This window comes from Ornithorhynchus anatinus, chromosome 3 (genome assembly GCF_004115215.2).
Source record: "Ornithorhynchus anatinus isolate Pmale09 chromosome 3, mOrnAna1.pri.v4, whole genome shotgun sequence".
NCBI classification, from domain to species: Eukaryota; Metazoa; Chordata; class Mammalia; order Monotremata; family Ornithorhynchidae; genus Ornithorhynchus; species Ornithorhynchus anatinus.
In genome coordinates, this window is record NC_041730.1 from 93,171,866 (window position 1) to 93,197,992 (window position 26,127).

Consider the following 26,127-nt stretch of genomic DNA (forward strand, 5'->3'; position numbering starts at 1 on the left):
CGGAAAAGTCACTTCACTGGGCCTAGGTTACCTCCTCTGGAAAATGGGGTTTAAGACTGTGAACTTACGAGACAGGGACTTGGTACAACCCAATTACCTTATATGTACCCCAGTGCTCAGTAGAGAGCCTAGCTCATAGTAGGGACTTAAATACCACAATTATTATCATCATTAACAATGAGATGGGGTTAGTAGCATGTTCAGCCCCAGAATAAATATTTTCTCCAGACTACATCTGGTGCAGCTCTTGCCTAGCAGACAAGGGTTTGTGGGAGCGGAAGGGGTCGGGAAGAAAGAAGGTGAACTTCTGCCCCCCCACCCAACCCTTCTCTCCTGCGGGTCTCTCTTTCTGTCTCTCCCTCCTTCCCAGTGATGGGGTTTGGGGAACTTCTGAGCCAGACAGGCCAGGACTGTGTGGACACTGTCTGTTGTCCCAGCCCTGGCTGTTCCCAGGAACAGGCCAGACCTGCAGAGACTGGAGGGAGTTCTGCTCCAGGAGAGGAAGTGACGGGGGGGGGGGGGGGGGGGGGGGGGGGGAGTGTGCTCTGCCTAGCAGTGCTTGAAGGTGGTTTATGGCAGGAAATAAAATGACAGTTTCATGGGTTTTTAATGGTATTTGTTAAGCTCTTGCTGTGTGTCCAACACTGTTATAAATACTGGGGCAGATACAAGTCAATCAGGTGGAACAATTCCTGTCCCACATGGGCTCATAATACAAGTATAAGGGAGAACAGGTATTCAATCCTCATTTTACAGATGAAGTGCCTGAGGCCCTGACAAGTTAAGTGATTTGAACAAGGTCACACAGCAGGCAAATGGCAGAGTCAGGATTAGAACCCAGAATTTTTGACTCTCAAGACTGTGCTCTTTCCACTAGGCCACTCTGCTTCTGATGTGGGGAACCCTTTTGAGATCCAGCCCCAAGAGCCTAAGAGTGAGGATAACGTCAGGCAGGAGGAACAGGCTAATTAGATGGGGTAAAAAAGGAATGTGAGGAAACCTTGCAGAGAAGCAGCGTAGCAGAGTGGATTGAGCATGGACCTGGGAGTCAGAAGGTCATGAGTTTTAATCCCGGCTCTGCCACGTGTCTGTTGTGTGACCTTGAACAAGTCACTTCACTTTTCTGTGCCTCAATTACCTCATCTATAAAATGGGGATTGAGACTGTGAGCTCCACGTGGGGCAAGGTCCAACTTAATTTGCTTGTATCCACCCCAGTGCTTAGTACGGTGCCTGGCACATTCATTCAATCGTATTTCTTGAGTGCTGACTGTATGCTGAACACTATACTAAGCATTTGGAAAGTACAATTTGGGCAACAGATAGAGACAATCCCTACCCAACATGGGCTCACAGTCTAGAAATAGTAAGTGCTTAAATACCATAATTATTAATATAGATTTAAATGAATAGGGAATCAGTGAGATCACTTGGGGTTAAGAGTGGCACCTGTGGGTAGGGAGAACAGATACAGAACTCAAAAATTCATTCCTGAGGAAGAGGTTCAAGAGCTGGTTTGCCTAGCAGGCAGATCCAAGGAAGAGGTTCAGACTACGGTGACCACACAGGATGTCAGAGTACTAGTTGATAACAAAATGTGAAATTATCACCGGGATCGGGGTGGGGGGAGAAATCCACCCAAGAGTTCCAAAGGAACTCTGGGAGGGAAATGGCAGAATTCCTGATGAGGGGGTGGAACTTATCTTTACAAATGGTCACAGAACTGAAGTCCTGGTGGATTGCCAGTGAAACTTACTATCAGTCAAGAAGGTCCCAGAGGTGAGTCCGTGAGTTGTACTGCATCCAGGGAAAAAGTAATTCAGAATACAGATGCACGGTGACGGGTTCAGAGTGATCAGCAGTGAGATTCCAGCGTCGTTGTCGACTTCTGTTAAATTCCCATGCTGACGTGCAGCAGCCAAAAAGGCCAGCTAAAAGCTGGCATCATCCGAAAGGGGATCAAAAATAAACCAAAAAAAAAAAAAAAAAAGAGTCACTATTTAAAGATATGCATCCATACCTAGAATATTGTGAGCAGTTTTAATTGCCTCATTTTGGGGAAGACAGAGCTGGAAGCTGTACAGAGAAAGACAATCAAGAGAGAGTCAGGAAAGTTATGTTGCTGTTGTTTCTCCCTCCCTAAAGGCAGGTGGACAGCAAAAATGAACAATTAGACCATAGGAAGTTTGATGACAAAAATAGGTCCCTAATGTCTCAGCTTCTCCCTGAGATGAAATTCCACTTGGTCAATCCATCAATGGTATTTGAGTGCTTACTGTGTGCAGAGCACTGTTTTTAAACCTTGGGAAAGTACAACTGGTATGTCACCTCTCACGGTTATGACCGAAAGGGCCACACAGCTAACAGAAACAGTGTGGTCTAGTGGAAAGAGTACAGAACCAGGGAGTCAGAGCATCTGGGTTCTAATCCTGGCTCCTCCCCCTGTGACCTTGGGCAAGTCATTTCACTTATGTTCCTCAGTTAACTCATCCGTAAATTCATTCATTCAATCATAAAGTGGGAATTGAATCCTCCTCCCTCCAACTTAGACTGTGAGCCCCATGTGGGATAGAGACTGTGTTCAACCTGATGATCTTATATCTACCTCAGTACTTAGAACATTGGCTGGCACATAGTAAGCAGGTATGGACCATTAAGGAAAAAAAAAAACCCAGAGCAACTCCTTGTGCCCCTAAACAAGCCTTTAATGCTGTGCAGTGTCAGTGATGAACTTACTCTGCAGACAGTAAGTGCTCAGTAAATATCATTAGTTGATTAAAGCTTCGTTCATCCCGGGTCTGACAAAAATGGTCTCCGTCCTTCACTAAAATCTCTGACTCCAACTTTCCACATTCCAGATGAATATCACTTAGAACAGTGCCTGGCACATAGTAAGTGCTTAAATGCCATAATAAAAGTGGGCATCCAGGCCACAAATAAGATTTCAGTCCTAAAAGTGCCTTCCAGAACAAGCACAGTATCATCTAAGACCTTTGCCCAGGAGGAAGTGAAAAACCTATGCAGCTGGCCAGATGTCAGCTTCACCATAAATATCAAGGGAGCTGCAAGCTAGTTTAATAAGCTAATAAATATGTCTCAGTGACCTTTCTTGCTCTCCCAGGAATATCTGGCTTGAAAGTGCAATTGTTCACTTGAGAAGAACATGCAAAGGGAGACCACACTCTATTCCCACCCAGTTACAAATGCTAAGTGAGAAAGCTGGTGGATCTCGGATGGAAAGTTCCTTTCAAGCTTCGACGGGGGGAAAAAAAACATTTTTTAAAAAATCCCTTTCCTGCCTTGTCACCGTGGGTGGCTATCTCCTCTTCACTATTTTTGAATTGCCTTAATGGCCTTAAAAGTCTGGCAAATATGTACTCTGTTGCTTTTATTTACGACCACGTAATCCCTTAGATAGTGACAAATTCTAAGATTATAGCAAATACACCAGGATACCAACAGGAGCGTGAAAAGATCTAGGTCTAGCGGATGCCAACACAAACAGTAGCCCGACATGACAGCTGTACACAATTACATCTAATTAACAAGTTTTAAACACTGCATGGCCAGGAGCCCCTTTGAAGTGTACTTCCCCTTGGTTCTTTTAATGAGAAGTATTTCCCAGAGGGAACAAGTCAAAATCCACAGTTTGAACATATAACTTCACAGTTTGTCTTACAGTGCCATTTAGAGTTCATGGTCTTAATTGGTTTTCTTCCTCCCAATTGAAGAGGCATAAATCTTACCATTGAGCACTGGAAAAGGACGGATTTCTCTGTTTTGAGAGCACACATGTCATAAGATCTCTCTGTCTAGGGGTGAATAAGTGGCAGGGTCCTTGGGGTTCAAAATTAATAACTTCCTGAGTTCCTTCTTATTACTTTTAAAAACACTGGGTATGAACCAGGGTCTAACTTTCCCCAAGAATCCAGAGATAACGTCTACCAACTCAGTTGGGCTTAGTAGAAAGAGGACAGATTTGGGAGTCACAGGTTATGGGTTCTAATCCTGGCTTCGCCACTTGTCAGCTGTGTTGGGCAAGTCACTACGCTCCCCTGTGCCTCACTTACTTCATCTGTAAAATGGGGATTAAGACTGTGAGACAATGAGAACCTGATTACCTTGTACCTACCCCAGTGCTTGGCAAACACCAAGCACTCGAATAGATCAGTGGTACTTGACCGTTTTCTACGTGCAGAGAACTGAATTAAGAACTTGGGAAAGTACAGTACAATTAGCAGACACGTTCCCTGCCCACAATGAGTTTACAGTCTAGAATGGGTCACCACCTTTACCAATATCTCGCAAGGAACTCACTTGTTAATTTGGTGACTACAACTGATTTTGAAAGTTAATTCTCATTTCAATTTAAAGCATGGTAAAATGCCCTCTGATGACACGGTACCTAATGTTATTAATAATGGTATCGAAGCGCCAAGCATTGTATTCACTGCTGGGATAAGTACGAGATAGTAAGGTTAATTAAAATCCCTGCCCCACATGATATTCACAGTCCATCTAGGACTGTAAGCCCTAGACTGTAAGCTTGTTTTGGGCAGAGAATGTGTCTACTGTTATACTTTCCCAAGAGCTTAGTACAGTGCTCTGCACACAATAAGCACTCAGTAAATGATTGAATTGAAGGAGAATAGATTTTTAATCCCCATTTTACAGATGAGGTGATGGAGGCACTTAGAAATTAAGTAACTTGCCCACTGCAGGCAAATGGTAGAGCTGAAATGAGAATTCCCGAATTCTCACTCTTTCCACTTAGCCCCTGAACCAAAAGGCTTTTGATAATACTTATTGGTATTTGTTAAATGCATGTTACTTGCCAGGCACTGTACAAAGCGATGGGGTGGATACAAGCAAATTGGGTTGGGCACAGTCCCCGTCCCACACGGGGTTTCACAGTCGTCATCTCCATTTTACAGATAAAGGTAAGAGGTACAGGGAAGTAAGTGATTTCCCCAAGGTTATACAGCGGATAAATGGCAGAGCCAGGATTAGAACCCACATCCTTCTGACTCCCAGGCCCGTGCTCTATCCACTAGGCCATGATTGGCCCTCTACACTGTGCTGAAACCACTGCTCTTGGCCCATTGAATAAAGCTGGTCCAGATCTGAGCTCTAATGCCAGTTCTGCCTGAAGAACCACCTAGTGCATCCTACAGGATGGACAAACCCAGCAGAAATTGTGAAAAACATCTGGCTAATGGAGGGGGAAAAGATGACAGCAGCTGTCAAAGCAACGCCCTGCCGGGTCACGATGCTACAACTTAACACTGGCACTCCACTGCAGTCCCTTTAGCTGTGTTTTGTGCCCATAAAAACTTTTGCATGAATTTCACATTGTGCTACACCCCTGGTTACTCGCTCATTGTGCTTCATGCCTTAGTGGGAACACTACTGGAAGTAAAGAGCTAACTATTAGCACTACGGTACTAATTGTGATATTTGTTAAGACCTGATTATGTGCCAGGCACTGTATTAAGTGCTGGGGTGGAAACAAGTAATTCCTGTTGGATACAGTTCCTTCCCATAGTTTCTCTCAAAAACCAAGTCTTATGGACTTGGGAGAGCGAATTTAGGGACACCATGGACACCAGAAAAGAAGATTCTCCCCCAGTGCACACCAGGTCCAGTACATCAAAGTGGCAGCATTGGAAGAGATGACGTGGGAGGATGAGTGTGACATCAACCCTTCTGATACCCAACTTCCCAACTGAAAAAAGCCAGGAATAAAAAAGTTTGTTTCCTTTCTCTGAGTCTTAAAAGACGGCAAGGTATGTATCACATCAGCTTTAAAATCTAATGACAAAATTACACCTCCACAAATAGATACATTAATGTGTGTTTTGACTATACGATTGGCTCTCTGTGCACAAATGGCTCAAAGATTCATTTTGTTTGGCTCTTCTGCACAAAAGAGTTGCTGACCTCTGTCCTAGGGGGAAAAACACAAAGACCTGAAAATCCTAAGCCACTTTACCAAGTCTACCAAGTCCTATGAGCAGATGATGGTAGATCTTAAAAAAGTTGGAGTATTAACTTGCCCTATGGAATCCCATTGACGGAGACCTTTATTTGGAAGAAAAAATTAAATGCCGTCAGAATTCTGTTACTTATCACACTGGCTAATGAGGCAATCGACAGAGGAAAAAAACTGAGTCAAAAGACCAGCACGTTCTACAAGACATCCTGGAACCCGCACCCACTTCGATGAGTGATTCGATAAGCATCACTTACAGATCACGCCCGACATCAAATTGCAAGGCAGGCTTACCACCAGGGAAGTCAGCCTCCTAACACTGAAGCTACACTATTTACAATACCGTGAGTGGAGAATGTGAAGAGGAATCTTATCATACTGTCGAGTCGTTTCCGAACCAAAGCCGTGCCGTGGACACATCTCTCCCAGAACGCCCCACCTTCACCTGCAATCGTTCTGGTAGTGTTGCCATAGAGTTTTCGTGGTAAAAATATGAAAGTGGCTTACCATCGCCTTCTTCCATGCAGTAAACTCAAGACTTCACCTTCAACCCTCTCCGGTGCCATAGCTGCCCAGCACAGGTGAGTTGTGACTAGTAGCAGATCACCTTCCACGTGATAGCTTCTGCTCAAGCTGGGAATGGAATGGATAAGCCCCTGCTTGACTCTCCCTCCCGTAGCCGAGACTGGAAGAGTACTGGAAACTCTCCAGGTGGGATCCTGAGAGGGGATAAAGGAATAACTGACAGAAAGATATCCAGCTAGCTACTGTATCATCACCCCTCTCCGGGTCGTACCGGGAGAGTTTCCAGTCCTCTACCAGTCTCGGCTATGAGAGGGAGAATCAAGCAGAGGCCTATCCATTCCGTTCCTAGCTTGGGCAGTGGCTAGCGGGTGGAAGACAATCTGCTACAAGTCAAAACTCATCCATGCTGGACAGCAGCGGCATGGGAGAGAGTCGAGGGCAGAGACTTGAGTTTACTGCGAGGAAGGAGACAATGGTAAACCACTTCCATATTTTTACCAAGAAAACTCCCTAGATACACTACCAGAATGATTGCAGAGGGAGGTGGGGCGTTCTGGGAGAGATGTGTCCGTGGCATCGCTATGGGCCAAAGACAGCTCGACAGCATAAGACAAGACTGTATGGTGAGGTGAAACTGGGTCACAGGAAGGATACAACAATACAAAACTTCAGTGACACTGCATCCTTTTGTTTTGTTTTTTACGTGGCATCTAAGTGCTTACTCTGTGCAAGGCTCTGTACTAAGCACTGAAGTAGATACAAGATAGGTTGGACACAGTACGGGACCCACTTGGGGCTCATAGCCTTAATACCTATTTTACAGATAAAATCTCTGTGTCTCAGTTACCTTGAGTGACAAGGTCACACAGCAGACACATGGCAGAGCCAGAATTAGAACTCAGGTCCTCTGACTTTCAGGCCCGTGCTCTTTCCTCAAGGTCGCTCTGCTTCTCAACTACTGTCGTCCAACTATATCAGGCAGGCCGGCATGGCCCTCGGCAAAGAAAGAGGCACACGTGATTGTGAGATTTAGAGGAAACAGCAAAAATGGGAGGAAGTGAGACACAAACACAGCGAGACTCTCCATCCCTGATTGGCCAGGCACATGCCTACTCATGAGTGGCTCTCTGATCCTTAGTGGGATCTGTTTGAACTCTGAAGGACAGCAGCCTAGTCATCAATGGTATTTTTTGAGCATTTACTGTATGTAGAGCACTATACTAGTCATCTGGGGGAGTACAATTCAAGACCATCCCTACCCACAACAAGCTTGTTAGCTCATTGCTGTAATAATAATTGTGGTATTTGTTAAGCACTTACTGTACTAAGCACTGGGTGGATACAAGCTAATCGGGTGGGATCCAGTCCCTGTCCCACATGGGGCTCACAGTCTCGATTCCCATTTTACAGATGAGGGAACTGAGACCCAGAGAAGTGAAGTGACTTGCCCAAGGTTACACAGCAGACAAGTGGCAGAGTCGGAATTAGAACCCACAACCTTCTGACTCCCAAGCCTGAGCTCTTTCCACTACGCCACGCTGCTTCTCCTATCCTAACCAGCCTGCAAGGCTCAGAAGAGTGCTAAGAAAAAGATGTTTTGGTTAGTGAATCAAGGGGAAGTTCTAATTTAGAGTTCAAAAGAGAAGTTTGGAAGGGAGGTCTAGTTCCTGGTTTAAAAAGACAACTCTTACAGCCCATGCTCTGAGTTTATTCTTTCCCAAAATTCTGCTGTATTCTTTGAAGGCATCAAAGAAGACCATGATACACACACAGACATTCTCCAGAGAACCTGTGAAGATTAAGCAACACCCATACAAATGCTGCCAACAAGTACAGGGTTTTCAGGAGATTAAAGATTCCATGTGATTTTTTACGTCTTAATTATCTTCACCAGTCACTTGTATTTATTGAGAGTTTACTGTGTGCAGAGCACTGTACTAAGCACTTGGGAGAGTACAACGCAACAGTCACATTCCCTGCCCACAACGAGCTTAGAGTCGGGAGAGCACGAGAATGTACAAGTTTCATTCCTGTAAGGAACAATGAAGGAAAAATTGTGACGATAAAATGATTAAAATAGCCAAGACAGGTTACATATTGAAGAGGCAAAAATTGGCAGGTAATTAAGAACTCCTCTGAAACCCGGGGTTATATTTTTCCCTTTTTCATAGTTTTGAGTATTTGAATCCCTTCCACTCCACTGAAATCTTCAGAGATTGCAAATATTCATCAAAAGCAAAACAAAATGGTTTTGTTGTACCTTGTTGACACTGATAAATGCTACAAAATAGAACAGCAGTTAACTTCAAAGAGCCATATAAAGGCATTTAAACCAAAGTTGCATTTAACTTACCATTATCCACACATCTGGGAGAAGTTTTCCTGAATCATGGGGCCCTTCCAGAAGTCCCTGAATATTACCATTTTTAAACCAACTACCAGCTCCACCTCCCCAACGGTTCTGAATTTATCAGCTCCCTCCGCTGCCTCTCAGAGTTGTAATTACCAAACTCCCAGGGCTGTGCTGACATCTCATGTGATATGAGGATACAAGCAACAAAATAAGCACAAACAGCTGTGCTAATTCCAGCAGCCTCCAAATCCCCGGTGGAAATCAATGGTTGCTGAATCAAAAAGATTCATATTGGTGGGGAAGAATAGAAAAATACCATTGATGAGAGAATAAATCCTTCAGAAATCCTACATTCTGCAGTGGCCAGGGGGCATCATCTAATACTAAAAGAGAAAAGTAAGGATCCGAGTTACAGGATCATAAAATACTGGCTGAAGGTGTGACTCTCCCCACCACCCCCCGGTTCCCAATAGCGATAGAAACAAGAACAATTTTTGTGATCATCAGTCACCTTTCCAAGCAGGGTTTGGAAGGGGCTATAGATGGATTCTGGGGGTTGTGCTTTCTTTTCAGGTTTCCATATACTCTATATTCCTATCATGAAGGGCCGCACCTTTACCGACATACACCTCCCTAGCCCTCTGATACATAGATTGCTAATTTACCTTTGGCTGTCTGGAGGTAGAGTGAGGGAGAGAATAATGTTTTCCCTCTCCGGACTGTCTCGAAGAAAATGAATGAGAGACAGTCCAGCTCGGCTTGCAACTATAATGTGCTATATATATAATAGTGATACCTTAGAGTCCTATAGCTGTTTTCCTTTTCAGGAACTCAAAGACCTCCATGTGGGGTCAATTCAGGGTGTACATTACTCCCCAGGAGAAAGTTAATAGGTTTGAGAGATAGGTTAACTCTTTCAGCCTCTAGGGATATTTAGGGCACCGAAATGGGGACTGAGGGTACTTGGGTGCTATCTAGAGCACTGAAGGAATATCGTAAATCACCCAATTTACTATACTTGGTATTGGATACAGTTAATACAGGGATTCCCCATGATTGATACCAGCTAGTTAATTATGGATTTTACTAAGCATTTACTCTGTACCAAGTCCACTGCTAAGCACTAAAGTAGGCAAAAGTCAATAGGAAGCGAGTCCTGTCCCTCGTGGGGCCCCAAACTAAGCAGTAAGGAGAGCGGGTATCTTATATCTATTTTACAGAGGAGGAAACTTGGGCTCAGAGAGGTTTAGAGACTTGCCCAAAGTCACTCAACTGATGAGTGACAAAACTCAACTAGAATCCAGGTCTCCTGACTCCTAATCCCGTGCTTTTTTCCACTGGGCAGAACTGGGATTTAATTTCTCGAAACTCTCGAACTATAATTATTTTTGTTGGACCCACACAATATGAAAGAGGCTGTTTTAACAAGACAATGGTCCTTTTAAAAAAAAAAAAAAACGTTTTTTTTTTTTTAAGTTGGGGGTGAGTTGGGGTGTTCTTCTCTCAGCGTGATCTATCAGAGGCTACTGGCTTGCTGCGAGCCCCTCAGCTGGTCAGAGACAGAAGGGGACTCTTGATTCCAGTCTACGCGCTTTATTGATTGAATTAGCCGGGCCCCGTAAGACCATTCTCTCTTGGTCAACCATACAGACAGCCCAACTCACTTTCAGAGGGTACTTTTTCAAGAGTGGCAATATAATTCATTCACAGGTGCACACCACCCAGCAAGTCACCAGTTTATATCATTAAACTGGCCTCATTTCTCTAATCCTAATAATAATAATGGCAAGTGCTAAGCACTTACTATGTGCCAAGCGCTGTTCTAAGCACTGCGGTAGATACAAGGCAATCAGGTCGTCCCACGTGGGGCTCACAGTTTTAATCCCCATTTTACAGATGAGGGACCGGAGGCACAGAGAAGTCAAGAGGCTTGCCAAAGTCCCACAGCTGACAAGGGGCAGAGCCAGGATTAGAATCACGACCTCTGGCTCCCAAGACCGTGCTCTTTCCACTTAGCCATGCTGCTGGTATATGTTAAGTACTTACTATGGTCCAAGCACTGTGCTAAGTGCCAGGGTAGATATAAGTATATGCAGATCAGACTCGGTCCTCATCTCATATGGAGCTCGGTACCTAAGTAGAACGGGAACAGGTAATTAAACCCCAGTTTACGGTTGAGGAAACCAAAACTCAGATAAATGAAATGACTTGGGCCAGATCACACAACAGGCTAGTGGCAGAGGCACAATTAGAACTCGGGACCTCTGACTCCCAGGCCCGCGCTCTTTCCACTAGGCGGTGTTGCTTCCTTAATGACTAATTCTCATGTCTTTTTGTACCAACTTCAACTCCTCAGCATTCTTTACTGCTCACCCAGTATAAATTATTTTTCAGCCTATATAAGTAGCAGAGGAACATCCACCGACTGCAGTATGCTGCTCTTAGTGTTGGGGAGGTGAAACAGAACGAAGAGACATTTTCCCTGTCCACGAGTTGCTTGCACTCTAAATGGGAGCGACCGACTAAAATGTTTATTAATAACAGTAATGATAATAACAATAATTATGGTATTTGTTAGGTGTTTGAGACGAAGCGTAGCTTAGTGGAAAGAGCCCGGGCTTGGGAGTCAGAGATCGTGGGTTCTAATCCCGGCTCTGCCACTTGTCAGCTGTGTGACTTTGGGCAACTCGCTTCACTTCTAAGTGCCTCAGTTACCTCACCTGGAAAATGGGGAAGAAGACCGTGAGCCCCATGTGGGACAACCTGATTATCTTGCATCCTTGTATCCCCCCAGTGCTTAGAACAGTGCTTGGCACATTGTAAGCGTTTAACAAATACCATCATTATTATTATTATTGCTACGTGCCCGTCAGTGGGAGTAACCAGCATTAAAAAATTGGAATGCAAATAAACGTGCAAGTGCCGAAGATGAAACTAAATTCAGAAGTGCTAGTAATAATAATTAAGGTTATTTGTTAAGCACTTACTATGTGACTTTGGGCAAGTCACTTCACTTCTCTGTGCCTCAGTTGCCTCATCTGTAAAATGGGGATTAAGACCGTGAGCCCCACGTGGGACAACCTGATCACCTTGTATTCCCCCAGCGTTTAGAACAGTGTTTTGCACATAGTAAGCACTTAACAAATACCATCATCATCATCATCATCAAACTAAGTGCCGGGGTGGAGATAAGCAACTCGGGTTGGACACGGTCCCTGTCCCCCGTGGGAGTCACAGTCTCAATCTCCATTTCACAGATGAGGGAACTGAGGCACGGAGAAGTGAAGTGATTTGCCCCAGGTCACATAGCAGACAAGTGGAGGAGCCGGGATTAGAACCCGTGACCTTCTGACTCCCAGGCCCATGCTTTATCCACCATGCCATGCTGCTTCTCTAAGTGCTAGAGATGAGTCATGAGATGATAATAATAATAATAATAATGTCGGTATTTGTTAAGCGCTTACTACGTACAGAGCACTGTTCTAAGCGCTGGGGGAGATACAGGGTAATCGGGTTGTCCCACGTGAGGCTTACAGTTAATCCCCATTTTACAGATGAGGTAACTGAGGCCCAGAGAAGTGAAGTGACTCGCCCACAGTCACACAGCTGACAAGTGACAGAGCCGGGAGTCGAACTCATGACCTCTGCCTCCCAAGCCCGGGCTCTTTCCACTGAGCCACGCTGATAAAACTAGGTTATTGAGAATTAATCAGGGAAGGCTCCCTGGAGGAGGTAGGGATTGTAGGAGAGCTTCAAACTTGAGGAAAGTTGTAGTCTGCCAGGTGTGTGGGAAGAGAGGGCGCTCCAGAATGGGGGAACAAAATGAGCCGTTAGAGAGTCGACAGCAAGGCACTTTTAAAAGGTTATCTTAACAACAACAACAATAATAATAATAGGAATAATAATAATGGCATTTGTTTAGCGCTTACTATGTGCCAGGCACTTACTAAGCACTGGGGTGGATACAAACTAATCAACCTGGACAAAGTCCCTGTCCCACAGGCTTTATCCCCGGTTTACAGATGAGGGAACTGAGGCCCAGAGACGTGAAGTCACTTTAAGTGATTAGAACCCAGGTCCTTCGGATTCCCGGACCCTTGCTCTATCCACTAGGCCACAAGCCACGAGGGCTGAAGCCCTGGGAGAGAAAGCTCATCGGCACCGTGGCCCAGGTCCTCACCCTCTCTAAAAAACTAATCACCCCCCAACGTCAAACCTGCGGGAAGCGGCGTGGCTCAGTGGAAAGATCACAGGCTTGGGGGTCACAGGTCATGGGTTCGAATCCCGCCTCGGCCACTTGTCAGCTCTGTGACTGTGGGCGAGTCGCTTCACTTCTCTGGGCCTCAGTTACCTCATCTGTAAACTGGGCATTAAGACTGTGAGCCTCACGTGGGACAACCTGATGACCCTGTATCTACCCCAGCGCTTGGAACAGTGCTCTGCACATAGCGTTTAACAAATACCAACATTGCCGTTGTGGTAAGAACAACGGTTTAGCTTCCTCGTCAGATCCAGGGAACGTCACTGGCGGTTTGCAGTTACGGACGAATGCTTTCGCCCAATTGCCACGGCGTCACCCAACAAACTACTTCGGGTTCTTAGGAGTTCTCGGGGCCCCCACTCCGAGTGATTTCTCGATTTGAGAGCTAATCTATACAGGACGGGTCCAGATCCTCAACCCCACAGAGAGTCGAATGAAGCGTATGCAACTCGCTTTTTAGGTCAGCTAAAAACCCGGCTCCGCCACTTGTCGGCTGTGACGTTTGGGGGACGACTGCAGTTTCATTTCCACGTAACTTTAAACCTCGGTAATGTCAGTGAGAACGATCTTCCTCCCGCACTAGCTTCAGCGATAACTCTCCAAAGCAGCTAATCCCTGACTTTTACCGAGATCTTAATAATGCGGGCTTCTTTCCTTTCTCTAGACGGTAAGCTCTCTGTGGGCAGGGAACGAGTATCGTATCTGTCGTACTGTCCTCTCCCGAGCACTTCGTACAGTCCTCAATAAGCACTCAATAAACGTCATTGATTGATTAATTGATCGGCCCTTCCTCTAGGCCCGCCTACATTTCCTCCATCAATTGCCCGCACCACCTTCCTGAAGATGCACACTCCCGAACAATTCAACGAGCCACAAATACCAGCGGTAGATGTAGGTAAACCGAGACCGTCGATTCTTTGTACGGTGGTCCCCGGCTAGCAAAATGTCAGTCCGTCAGTCGTATCTATTGAGCCCTTACTGTGTGCAGACTCTGTACTGGGGAGCGTAAAATATAACAATAAGCATTCATTCATTCGATCGTATTTATTGAGCACTTACTGGGTGCACAGCGCTGTACTAAGCGCTTGGACTAGTACAATACAGCAATAAAGAGAGACCATCCCTGCCCACAGTGGGCTTACAGCCTAGGGGAGGGGGAGACAGACATCAAAAGGCAGGGATTGTCCCTATCTGTTGCCGAATTGTACATTCCAAGCGCTTAGTACGGTGCTCTGCGCATAGTGAGCGCTCTAGAAATACTACTGGACCAATGAAAACACCGAAACATCATAGAAATCCTCTGCCGTGCTCAGCCGAAGGCCGAAGAAAAGTGCCGTCAGCCGGTCGAGCCAGCGAATACCTTGTGAAACACACACGAATCGCCAAGGTGAGACTCATTCCTTCCGTACTTCAACGCGTGAAATCAGAACCCTTCAGACAATACCGTGGACGTGGTGTTTGAAATGTCATCGGAAGTGATGCAATTCGTATAATCTAGTACGAATCCGTAGCTTGGCATTAAAATAAAAACTCAGTAAAGTAATAATTGCGGCATTTGGGAAGCGCTTACTAGGTGCCAAGCACTGTTCTAAATGCTGATTATGGCATTTGTTGAGCTCTATGTGCCAGGTACTGTCCTTAGCGCTGACTATGGCATTTGGCGAGCGCTTACTGTGTGCCAGACACTGTTCTAAGCGCTGACTATGGCCTCTGTCGAGCGCTTACTGTGTGCCAGGCACCGTTCTAAGCACCGAGTATGACATTTGTTAAGTGCTTACTGTGTGCCGGGCCCTGTACCGAGCACCGGGGCAGATACGAGCAAATCGGGTTGGACCCAGTCCCTGTCCCACATGGGGCTCACGGTCTCCATCCCCATTCTACAGACGAGGGAACCGAGGCAGAGGGAAGCGAAGTGACTTGTCCAAGGTCACCCGGCAGACAGGAGGCAGAGCCTGGATTAGCACCCAGGTCCTTCTGACTCCCGGGCCCCTGCTCTATCCACTAGGCCACACCGCTCCTCTACAGCGTGGCTCAGTGGAAGGAGCCCGGGCTTGGGAGTCAGAGGTCACGGATTCAAATCCCGGCTCGGCGGCTCGGCGGCTTCGTGACTTCGGGCAAGTCACTCGGCTTCCCCGCGCCTCCGTCCCCTCATCTGTAAAATGGGGATGAAGACCGTGAGCCCCACGTGGGACGACCCCATCGCCTCGCGTCCTCCCCAGCGCTTGGAACGGTGGTCGGCACACAGTCAACGCTTAAGAAATGCCATCATCCTCATCACGACGGAGAAGCGGCGCGGCTCGGTGGAGACGGCACGGGCTTGGGAGTCAGAGGGCGTGGGTTCTAATCCCGGCTCCGCCGCTTGTCAGCCGGCTGGCTCCGGACAAGCCACTTGGCTTCTCTGTGCCTCGGTTCCCTCCTCTGTAGAACGGGGATGAAGACCGGGAGCCCCGCGCGGGACGACCCGTTGGCCTCGTAGCCTCCCCGGCGCTCAGAAGAGCGCCCGGCACATAGCAGGCGCTTAATGAACGCCATCGCCGTCGTCGTCATCCTCACGACCCCGTCGACCGCCGACGGTCGGTCTGCCGTCCGGACCCGCCTCCCCCAGGGACAACGACAACGGCGACGAGGACGGCGGTCGACACGCGCTTACTCTGTGCCGGGCGCCGTTCTGAGCGCCGGGAGGATCCCGGGGCCGGGGAGCGGGGATTTCGAAGGTGACGAGGAGGGGCCCGGGCGGCTCCGATCCCGTTAGGACGACGAGCGGGGAAAGGCAGGCCGGGGCCCCGGGCCCGGCCGGCTTCGGAGGACTGGGGCAGCGCCGCCGGCCCATGTAATAGACGATAAAGCGGGGCCCGTGACTTCAGGCCTCAAGCATTCGGAGCCCGTCTGGTCCTGGCTTTTCGACCGGGTGTTTAGGTCCGAAGGCGAATCAGAGGAGCCCCCGAGGGTCACGTCAGAGGGAGACCGGCCTATTTATGCATCTCCTCGGCCGGCCGGCCCTGCCATTCAGGCTTCCTCCTTCCATTGGGCAGCTCCCTTCTGCCCTCCGGGATATACCGCTCTCCGGCTGGCGAGTCCCTCGCCCTGCTTCCCCCCCACCCCCAGAAGAGAGACACTGCGAGAGACGCCCCCCCCCCCCCCCCCAGAGACCCGGAGATAGAGAGAGACGGGAGCAGGAGGAGGGGAAAGGAGGAGAAGGAGGAGGAGGAGATCCACCGGGTGGGGGAATCCCCCCACCCCCTCCCCCGGGGCGCAAGGGGACCCAGGAGTGCGGGACGCCCCGGCTGGAGGGAGCCTCCTCCGGGAAGGCCTCCTGGAAGCCCCCCTCCTCCCCAGGCGGGGGGAGGGAGGGAGGAAAGGGACCCCCCCCCGGGTGTCGGTGCGCCTTGGCATCCCCCCCTTTCCCCGGATCCCCGCCCCCCCCCCCCCCAGCCGCTCCGGGAGCCCCGATGCCTCCTCTGGGCGGTCCTCTGGGATTGATGGGGTGTCCGGCCGCCCTTTCTAGGCAGGACCTCGACCTCTGCGGGGGCGGGGGCGGACCCCCGCCCCGGCCCGGACCCCGGCTCCCCTCCGGACCCCGCGGCTGCTGAACCCGCACCCGGGGGAGGGGAGGGCCGGGGGGGCCCGGGGACGGGACCCCCCCAAAAGCGGGACCCCGCCTCTCCCCCCGCACCGGCGGCCTCGCTGCCGGCGCCGGTCGCATCGTCGGTGGCAGCGTTTCGCAGCGGGGTGGTCGCCCGGCCCGGGCTCCGGTCCCCTCTCCCCGCCCGGCCCTCTCCCGCTCCCGCTCCCGCCGGGAATTCTGAATTTTCCCAGCAGAATTCCCGGCCCCCCCCTTCCTTCCCGCTGGCCAGCCTCGGCCAGGACCAGCCGCTCCCGGAGTTCATGTCCAGCCGGGGGTCTGCCCAGCCCGGAGCACAGGTAAGGACCCGCCCCGGGCCCATTACTCTATTATTAATAAGAATAATTCATCATCATCGTCGTCGTCGCGATTGTTTCTCCAGCGCTGACTCTGTGCCAAGCGCTGTGCTCGGCGCTGGGGGCGGGGGGGGGGGGATTCCGCGGTCGGCGCGTGGGCCGGGCTCGCCCTCTTCATCCCCGTTTTCCGGAGGAGGCAACTGAGGCACGGGGAACGGAAGGATGATGAGGGTATTTGGGAAGCGCTGACTTTGAGCCAAGCGCTGTGCTCGGGACTGGAGACGGGGGCGGGGGGATTCCGTGGTCATCGGGTTGCCCCGCGAGGGGCTCGCGGTCTTCATCCCCGGGAAAGTGAATAATAATGCTAATAATGATGAAATATTTGAAGCGTTTACTCTGTGCCAAGCCCTGGTCTGAGCGCTGCGGGAGATCCAGGCTCATCGGGTTGCCCCGCGAGGGGCTCGCCCTCTTCATCCCCGGGAGAGTGAATAATAATGCTAATAATGATAATATATTTGAAGCGTTTACTCTGTGCCAAGCCCTGGTCTGAGCGCTGAGGGACATCCAGAGTCATCGGATTGTCCCGCTCGGGGCTCGCCCTCTTCATCCCCTTTTTCCGGAGGAGGGAACTGAGGCACGGGGAACGGAAGGATAGTGAGGCTATTTTTACGCTGTGCCAAGCGCTGTGCTAAGCGCTAGGGCAGTTCCGTGGTCATCGGGTTGACCCGCGAGGGGCTCGCGGTCTTCATCCCCGGGAAAGTGAATAATAATGCTAATAACGATGATATATTTGAAGCGTTTACTCTGTGCCAAGCGCTGCTCTGAGCGCTGCGGGAGATCCAGGGTCATCGGATTGTCCCGCGCGGGGCTCGCCCTCTTCATCCCCTTTTTCCGGAGGAGGCAACTGAGGCACGGGGAACGGAAGGATGATGAGGCTATTTGGGAAGCGCCGACTCTGGGCCAAGCGCTGTGCCCAGGGCTGAGGGAGTTCCGTGGTCAACGGGTTGGCCCTTGGTCTTCATCTCCGGGGAAGTGACTAATCATGATAATAATAATGGCATTGTTGAAGCGTCTACTATTCATCGAACGGTGTTTATTGAGCGCTTACTCTGGGCAGAGCACTGCGTGCCAAGCGCTGCGCTAAGCGCTGCGGGAGATCCAGGGTCATCGGGTTGGCCCGCGTGGGGCTCGTAGTCTTCATCCCCATTTTAAGGAGGAGGGAACTGAGGCACGGGGAACGGAAGGATAAGGAGGGCATTTTTACGCTGTGCCAAGCGCTGTGCTAAGCGCTAGGGGAGTTCCGTGGTCATCGGGTTCATCCCCGGGGAAGTGAACAATAATGCTAATAATGATGAAATATTTGAAGCGTTTACTCTGTGCCAAGCCCTGGTCTGAGCGCTGCGGGAGATCCAGGGTCATCGGGTTGTCCCGCGCGGGGCTCGCCCTCTTCATCCCCGTTTTCCGGAGGAGGCAACTGAGGCACGGAGAAGGGAATGGTAATGAGGGCGTCGGCGAAGGGTATTTTTAGTCTGTGCCAAGCGCTGTTCTAAGCGCTGGGCCAGTTCCGAGTTCATCGGGTTGTCCCGCGCGGGGCTCGCGGTCTTCATCTCCATTTTCCAGATTAGGCCACTGAGGCACGGAGAACTGAAGGTTAATGATAATAACGATGGCATTTCTTAAGCGCTTACTCTGTGCCGAGCACTGCGCTAACCGCTGGGAGGCTTCCCAGGTCATCGGTTTGGCCCGCGCGGGGCTCGCAGTCTTATCCCCATTTTACGGAGGAGGGAACCGAGGCACGGAGAAGGGAATGCTAATGAGGGCGTTTGGGAAGCGCTGACTCTGTGCTAAGCGCTGGGGGAGTTCCGACTTCATGGGGTTGGCCCGCGGGCTCAGTGGCAAGAGCGCGGGCTTTGGAGTCAGGGCTCACGAGTTCGAATCCCGGCTCTGCCACTTGTCGGCTGGGTGACTGGGGGCAAGTCACTTCACTTCTCTGGGCCTCAGTTCCCTCATCTGTAAAATGGGGATTAAGACTGTGAGCCCCACGTGGGACAACCCGATTCCCCTATGTCTACCCCAGCGCTTAGAACAGTGCTCGGCACCTAGTAAGCGCTTAACAGATACCAACATTATTATTATTATTCATCTCCCCAATTCCCAGAGGAGGGAACTGAGGCACGGAGAACCGAATGATAATGATGATAATAATGGTATTCCTTAAGCGCTCACTATGTGCCAGGCACCGTGCTAAGCGCTGCGGGAGACGCAAGGTCATCCATCGGGTTGTCCCGCAACCTTCACCCCCATTTTACAGAGGAGGGAACTGAGGCACGGAGAAGTGAATAAGGGTGATAAAAACGATGGTATTTCTTAAGCGTTTACTCTGTGCCAGGCACTGCTCTAAGCGCTGCGGGAGATACCAAGTCATCGGGTCGGCCCGCGCGGGGTTCGCGGTCTTCACCCCCATTTTACAGAGGGGAGAACTGAGGCACGGAGAAGTGAATAATAATAATGATGGTTATTGGGTAAGCGCCGAGTCTCTGCCAAGCACTGTGCTAAGCGCTGGGGGAGTTCCGAGGGCATCGGGTTGGCCGGCGCGGACCTCGCCGTCTTCATCCCCATTTTACAGAGGAGGGAACCTGAAGCGTAGAGAAGTGAATAATAACAACAATAATAATAATAATGGTATGTCTTAAGCGCTTACTATGTGCCAAGCACTAGGCTAAGCGCTGGGGGAGTTCCGAGGTCATCGGGTTGGCCGGCGCGGGCCTCGCAGATCTTCATCCCCATTTTACAGAGGGGAGAACTGAGGCACGGAGAAGTGAATAATAATAACGATGGTTATTGGGTAAGCGCTCACTGTGTGCCAAGCCCTGTTCTAAGCGCTGGGGGAGATACAAGGTCATCGGGTTGTCCTGCGCGGGGCTCACAGCCTTCCTCCCCATTTTTACAGACGAGGGGAGTACCGAGGCACGGAGGAGTGAATAATAATAATATTATTGGTATTCCTTAAGCGTTTACTTTGGGCCAAGCACTGTGCTAAGCGCTGGGGGAGTTCCGAGATCATCGGGTTGTCCCGCGCGGGGCTCGCAGCCTTCACCCCCGTTTCACAGAGGGGAGAACTGAGGCACGGAGAAGTGAATAATAATAATGATGGTTATTGGGTAAGCGCTTACTATGTGCCAGGCGCTGTTCTAAGCGCTGGGGGCGATACAAGGTCATCGGGTCGGCCGACAGTCTTAATCCCCGTTTTTACAGACGAGGGGAGAACTGAGGCACGGAGAAGTGAATCATAATAATGATGGTGTTTGTCAAGCGTTTACTTGGTGCCAAACACCGTGCTAAGCGCTGGGGTGGAGACAAGGGAATCGGGTTGGACAGAGTCCCCGTCCCGCATGGGGCTCACAGGCTCAATCCCCATTTTCCAGATGAGGTTACCGAGGCTCAGGGAAGTGACTCGCCCAAGGTCACGCAGCAGACAAATGGGGGAGCCGGGATTAGAACCCGAGACCTCCCGACTCCCAGGCCCGGGCTCAATCCACTCCCTCTCACGGTCTCAAAACCCTCTTTTCCAGATGAGGTCACCGAGGCACAGAGAAGTGAAGTGGCTCGCCCAAGGTCACCCGGCGGACCAAGTGGCGGAGCCGGGATTAGAACCCACGTCCTACTTTTTGCTCCCTCCCTGCCCTGGGGAGGGGATCCGGGCGAGGGGTAAAGCTGACTGGAGCGCAGCCAGGGCGTCCAGTACAGTGCCCTGCACAGAGTAGGCCCTCTGTGACTTCCACCGTATTTACTGAACGCTTCATGTGTGCAGAGCACTGTACTAAGCGCTTGGAAAGTACAATAGAGCAGATAAGATAAGCGTGGCATAGTGGAAAGAACCCGGGCTTGGGAGTCAGAGGTCATGGGTTCTGATGTCAACTCCTCCACTTGTCAGGTGTGTGACCTTGGGCAAGTCGCTTAACTTCTCGGGGCCTCAGTGACTTCATCTGGAAAATGGGGATGAAGACTGTGAGCCCTACGTGGGACGATCTGATTACCTGGTATCTACCCCAGCGCTTAGAACAGTGCTTGGCACATAGTAAGCGCTTCACAAATACCAACATTAACATTATTATTATATTGATCCATTGAACGAGAGGTACTGTGAGCCCGTCGTTAAGATAGCGAGCCCGTCGCTGGGCAGGGATTGTCTCTATCTGTTGCCGAATTAGACATTCCAAGCGCTTAGTACAGTGCTCTGCACATAGTAAGCGCTCAATAAATAAGTTTGAATGAATGAGAGGCAGAGAAAGAAAGGGAGGCCTCTGGGCCACGGCCTTTATTAGAGTTTTAGCCTCCTCCAAAGCAAGAAGGTTGCCTCTGTACTTCTATTTTATAATAATAATAATAAGTATGGTATTTGTGTTTCCCGAGCTCCCGGTAAGGCGTTCTGCATATAGTGGGAGCTCAGGGAGGAACGCCTCACCGAGGAGGCGCCTAATAAATAGCCGAAATTGCCCACCGTGAAGGCGAGAGATGTTGGGAATTTGCGAGGAACAGGGGCTGTTTCTCTGCAACCGGCAAAGTCCTGGAGCGCTCTGGGCTTCGCCGAAGTCATTAATAATAATAATAATAATAAAGGCATTTGTGAAGTGCTTAGTATGTTCCAGGCACTGTTCTAAGCGCCGGGGTAGATACGAGGTAATCGGGTTGTCCCACGTGCGGCTCACAGTCTTAATCTTGTTTTGTTTTGCTGTGTCCCCATTTTTAGACTGCGAGCCCGTTGTTGGGCAGGGATTGTCTCTATCTGTTGCCGAATTGGACTTTTCAAGCGCTTAGTACAGTGCTCTGCACACAGAAATTGCTCAATAAATACTATTGAGTTAATTAATTAATCCCCATTTTATAGATGAGGTGATTGAGGCACAGGGAAGTGAAGTGACTGGTCCAAAGTCACACAGCTGCTGACAAGTGGCCAGCGGGGGGTGGGGATTAAAACCCAAGACCTCTGACTCCCCAGACCGGGCCTCTTGCCACTAATAATAATAATAATTATGGTATTTGTTAAGCGCTCACTAAGTGCCAAGCGCTGTTCTAAGCGCTGGATAATAATAGCATTTGTTAAGCGCTTACTTGTGCCAAGCACTGTTCTAAGCGCTGAGGAGATACACGGTTAACAGGTTGCCCCACATGGGGCTCACAGTCTTCATCCCCATTTTGCAGATGAGGTAACTGAGGCACAGAAAATAATAATAATAATAATGGTGGTATGTGTTAATCGCTTACTATGTGCAAAGCACTGTTCTAAGCGCTGGGGGGATACAAGGTGATCAGGTTGTCCCACGTGGGGCTCACCGTTTTAATCCCCATTTTGCAGATGAGGTAACTGAGGCCCAGAGAAGTTAAGTGACTTCCCCACAGTCACACAGGTGACAAGTGGCGGAGCCGGGATTAGAACCCACGACCTCCGACTCCCAAGCCCGGGTTCTAAGCCACGCTGCTTCTCATTATCGAGGTTTCGTTCTTTGGGGAACCAGTTTATGGACGTTGGGGTATCCCCTGCCCCAGATCCGGCCCGGGGAATCCCCGCTCTCTTCCTCCTTCTCCTTCATTTATTCAATTCATTCAATCCTATTTATTGAGCGCTTAGCACTGTACTAAACGCTTGGAAAGTACAAATCAGCAACAGAGACAATCCCTGCCCACAACTTGTGCTAGAAGCGGAGGAGACGAACACCAAAACAAGTAAACAGGCATCAGTAGCCTTGATATCAATAAAGAGAATGAGAGACATATACACAGCATTAATAAAATAAGTAGAATTATAAATACGTACATATCGGGCTTGGGAGTCACAGGTCGTGGGTTCTAATCCCGCCTCCGCCACTGATCAGCTGGGTGACTTTAGGCAAGTCAAGGCACTTCTCTGGGCCTCAGTGACCTCATCTGTAAAATGGGGATGAAGACTGGGAGTCACCCGGGGGACAACCTGATGACTTTGTATCCATCCCAGCCCTTAGAACGGTGCTTGGCACATAGTGCTTCACAAATCCATCATTTTCCAAAAATACCATCGTTTTCCAGCGCTTAGAACAGTGCTTGGCACTTAGTAAGCGCCTGAACACCATCATTATTAGATACCCACCAGTGTTGAGGGGCGGGGAGGCGGGAGATGGGGAGGGGGAGCAGAGGAAAAGCGGGGTCTCAGTGCGGGAAGGCTTCTCTTCCTCCTCCTCCTCCCCTTCCCCCAATCATTCATTCATTCAATCGTATTTATTGAGCGCTTACTGTGTGCAGAGCACTGTACTAAGCGCTTGGAATGGACAATTCGGGAACAGATAATAATAATAATTAATAATTATGGCACCCGTTAAGCGCTTAACTATGGGCCAGGCACTGTACTAAGCGCTGGGGTGGATACAAGCAGATCAAGTCCCTGTCCCACGTGGGGCTCCCAGTCTCAATCCCCATTTTCCAGATGAGGTCACTGAGGCCCAGAGAAGTGAAGTGACGACTTGCCCAAAGTCACCCAGCTGACAGGTGGCAGAGTCGGGATTCGAACCCATGACCTCTGACTCCCAAGCCCGGGCTCTTGCCACTGAGCCACGCTGCTTCTAGAGGCAATTCCCTCCCCCAACGACGGGCTCGCAGACTAAAAAGGGGGAGACGGACGGCAAAATAAAACAAGTAGTCAGGCATCGCTGCCATCAAGATAAATAGCAGCGTGACTTAGCCGAAAGAGCAAGGGCTTGGGAGTCAGAGGTCGTGGGTTCTAATCCCACCTCTGCCACGTCAGCTGTGGGACTTTGGGCAAGTCACTTCACTTCTCTGGACCTCAGTTCCCTCATCTGTAAAATGGGGGTGAAGACTGTGAGCCCCGCGTGGGACAACCTGATTACCTTGTAATAATAATAATACTAATGTTGGTATTTGTTAAGCGCTTACTATGTGCCGAGCACAGTTCTAAGCGCTGGGGGAGATACAGGGGAATCAGCTTGTCCCACGTGGGGTTGTATCTACCCCAGCGCTTAGAAAAGTGCCTGGCACATAGTAAACGCTTACAAAAATTCATTATTATTACATCTATATCTCTATGCAGCTATAGAGATATACACATCGTTAATGTAATAAATAGAATAATAAATATGTACTTATATACACACATCCCCCCCCTCCAAAAGATGCTGTTCCTTTGGGTCCAGGGTCCCCAAGGGGCAGGGAAAGAGGTGTTAAAAGCGGAGAGAGAATTCCCCCTGATCTGCCGGCCCTGGCTTTGCAGGATAGGGCAGATATCTTCTACGTTGACTTTTCAGCGCTTAGAACAGTGCTTTGCACAGAGTAAGCGCCTAACAAATGCCATCATTATTATCAGAACTGGGTGGAGGGAGGAGGAGCGATTAGAGTCGATTAGTCAAAGGGCAGGGACTGTATCTGTTGCCGATTTGTCCATTCCAAGCGCTTAGCACGGTGCTCTGCACATAGTAAGCGCTCAATAAATACTATTGAATAAATACTATTGAACGAATGAGCGTTGTGAGGGGAATCTATTTATTGCTCTTGATTCTATTTATTGCTATTGCTCTTGTCCGTCCGTCTCCCCCGATTAGACAGTGAGCCCGTCAATGGGCAGCGGCTGTATCTGTTGCCGATTTGTCCATTCCGAGCGCTTAGTACAGTGCTCTGCACGTAGTAAGTGCTCAATAAATACTACTGAAAGAATGAATCCTCATTTCCCAGGGCAAGGCCCGGAGTTGGGGTTGGGGCTGGGTAGGTCTGGACCTGGGCCTGGCTCATTTTCTCCTCTTCCTCCTCCTCCCTGGGAGGGGCATCTTCGTTAAACGCGGGGACAAGGGATTTTTAACGCCGAGGCGTTAAAAGGAAGGGCGCCTTCATCCAATCCTAGCTACCAAGGGTGCAGGGCAACGTACTGAACGCTCGGGAAAGTAATAATAATAATTGCGGTATTTGTTAAGCGCTTCCTATGTGGAGAGCACTGTTCTAAGCGCTGGGGTAGATACGGGCGAATCAGATTGTTCCACGTGAAGCTCACACTTTTCATCCCCATTTTACAGATGAGGTAACTGAGGCCCAGAGGAGTTAAGTAACCTGTCCAAGGTCACACAGCAGACTCGTGGCGGAGGCGGGATTAGAACCCACGTCCTCTGACTCCTAAGCCCGGGATCTTTCCACTGAGCCACGCTGCTTCCCAAAGTACAAGCCAGCAATAAAGAGAAAGACAGTCTCCAATAAACTCACGGTTTGGAGGTCGGGGCTTGGGGAGAGGGGGGAACAGACATCAGTACAAGTGATAATAATAATAATGTTGGTATTTCTTAAGCGCTTACCACGTGCCGAGCACTGTTCTAAGCGCTGAGGCATCGATAGAAAGAAATTACGGAGCTCTACATAAATGCTGTGGGGTGCGTGGTTCCACTTCAGCCTGCCCTACGCCGAGGGGCTGCTTTGATGATGGTGATGATAAAAATGGTTTTTTCTTAAGCGCTTACTATGTGCCAAGCACTGTCCTAAGCGCTGAGGCATCAACAGCAATAAATTACGGAGCTCTACAAGTGCTGTGGGGTGCGTTGTTCCACTTCAGCCCGCCCTACGCCGAGGGACTGCTTTGATGATGGTGATGATAAAAATGGCTTTTTCTTAAGCGCTTACTATGTGCCAAGCACTGTTCTAAGCGCTGAGGCATCAAAAGAAGCAGCGTGGCTCCGTGGCAAGAGCCCGGGCTTGGGAGGTCATGGGTTCGAATCCCGGCTCTGCCCCTTGTCAGCTGGGTGACTGTGGGCAAGTCACTTCACTTCTCTGGGCCTCAGTGACCTCATCTGGAAAATGGGGATAAAGACTGTGAGCCTCACGTAGGGCGACCCGATTCCCCTGTATCTCCCCCAGCGCTTAGAACAGTGCTCTGCACCTAGTGAGCGCTCAACAAATACCAACATGATTATTAATAGAGAGAAATTACAGAGCTCTACATAAATGCTGTGGGGTGCCTGGTTCCACTTCAGCCTGCCCTACGCAGAGGGGCTGCTTTGATGATGATGGTGATGATGAAAATAGTTTTTGTTTAAGCGCTTACTGTGCGCCAAGC

At 49.6% G+C, this 26,127-nt stretch overlaps 1 protein-coding gene and 1 non-coding gene across 2 annotated transcripts in view; both read left to right on the forward strand.

Moving 5' to 3' along the window:
- The first annotated feature begins 6,769 nt into the window (after positions 1 to 6,769).
- Positions 6,770 to 6,907, forward strand: LOC114810783. Its single transcript, XR_003758476.1, has one exon. It is a non-coding gene; the product is annotated as a small nucleolar RNA SNORA7 (small nucleolar RNA).
- Positions 6,908 to 16,933: 10,026 nt separating this feature from the next.
- GDNF (glial cell derived neurotrophic factor) overlaps positions 16,934 to 26,127 on the forward strand; it is a 57,091-nt gene continuing 47,897 nt past the window's right edge. Inside the window, exon 1 of the mRNA XM_007672235.4 lies at positions 16,934 to 17,051. The gene's annotated coding sequence lies outside the window, so the exon portion shown is untranslated. The remainder of the gene's footprint in view (positions 17,052 to 26,127) is intronic.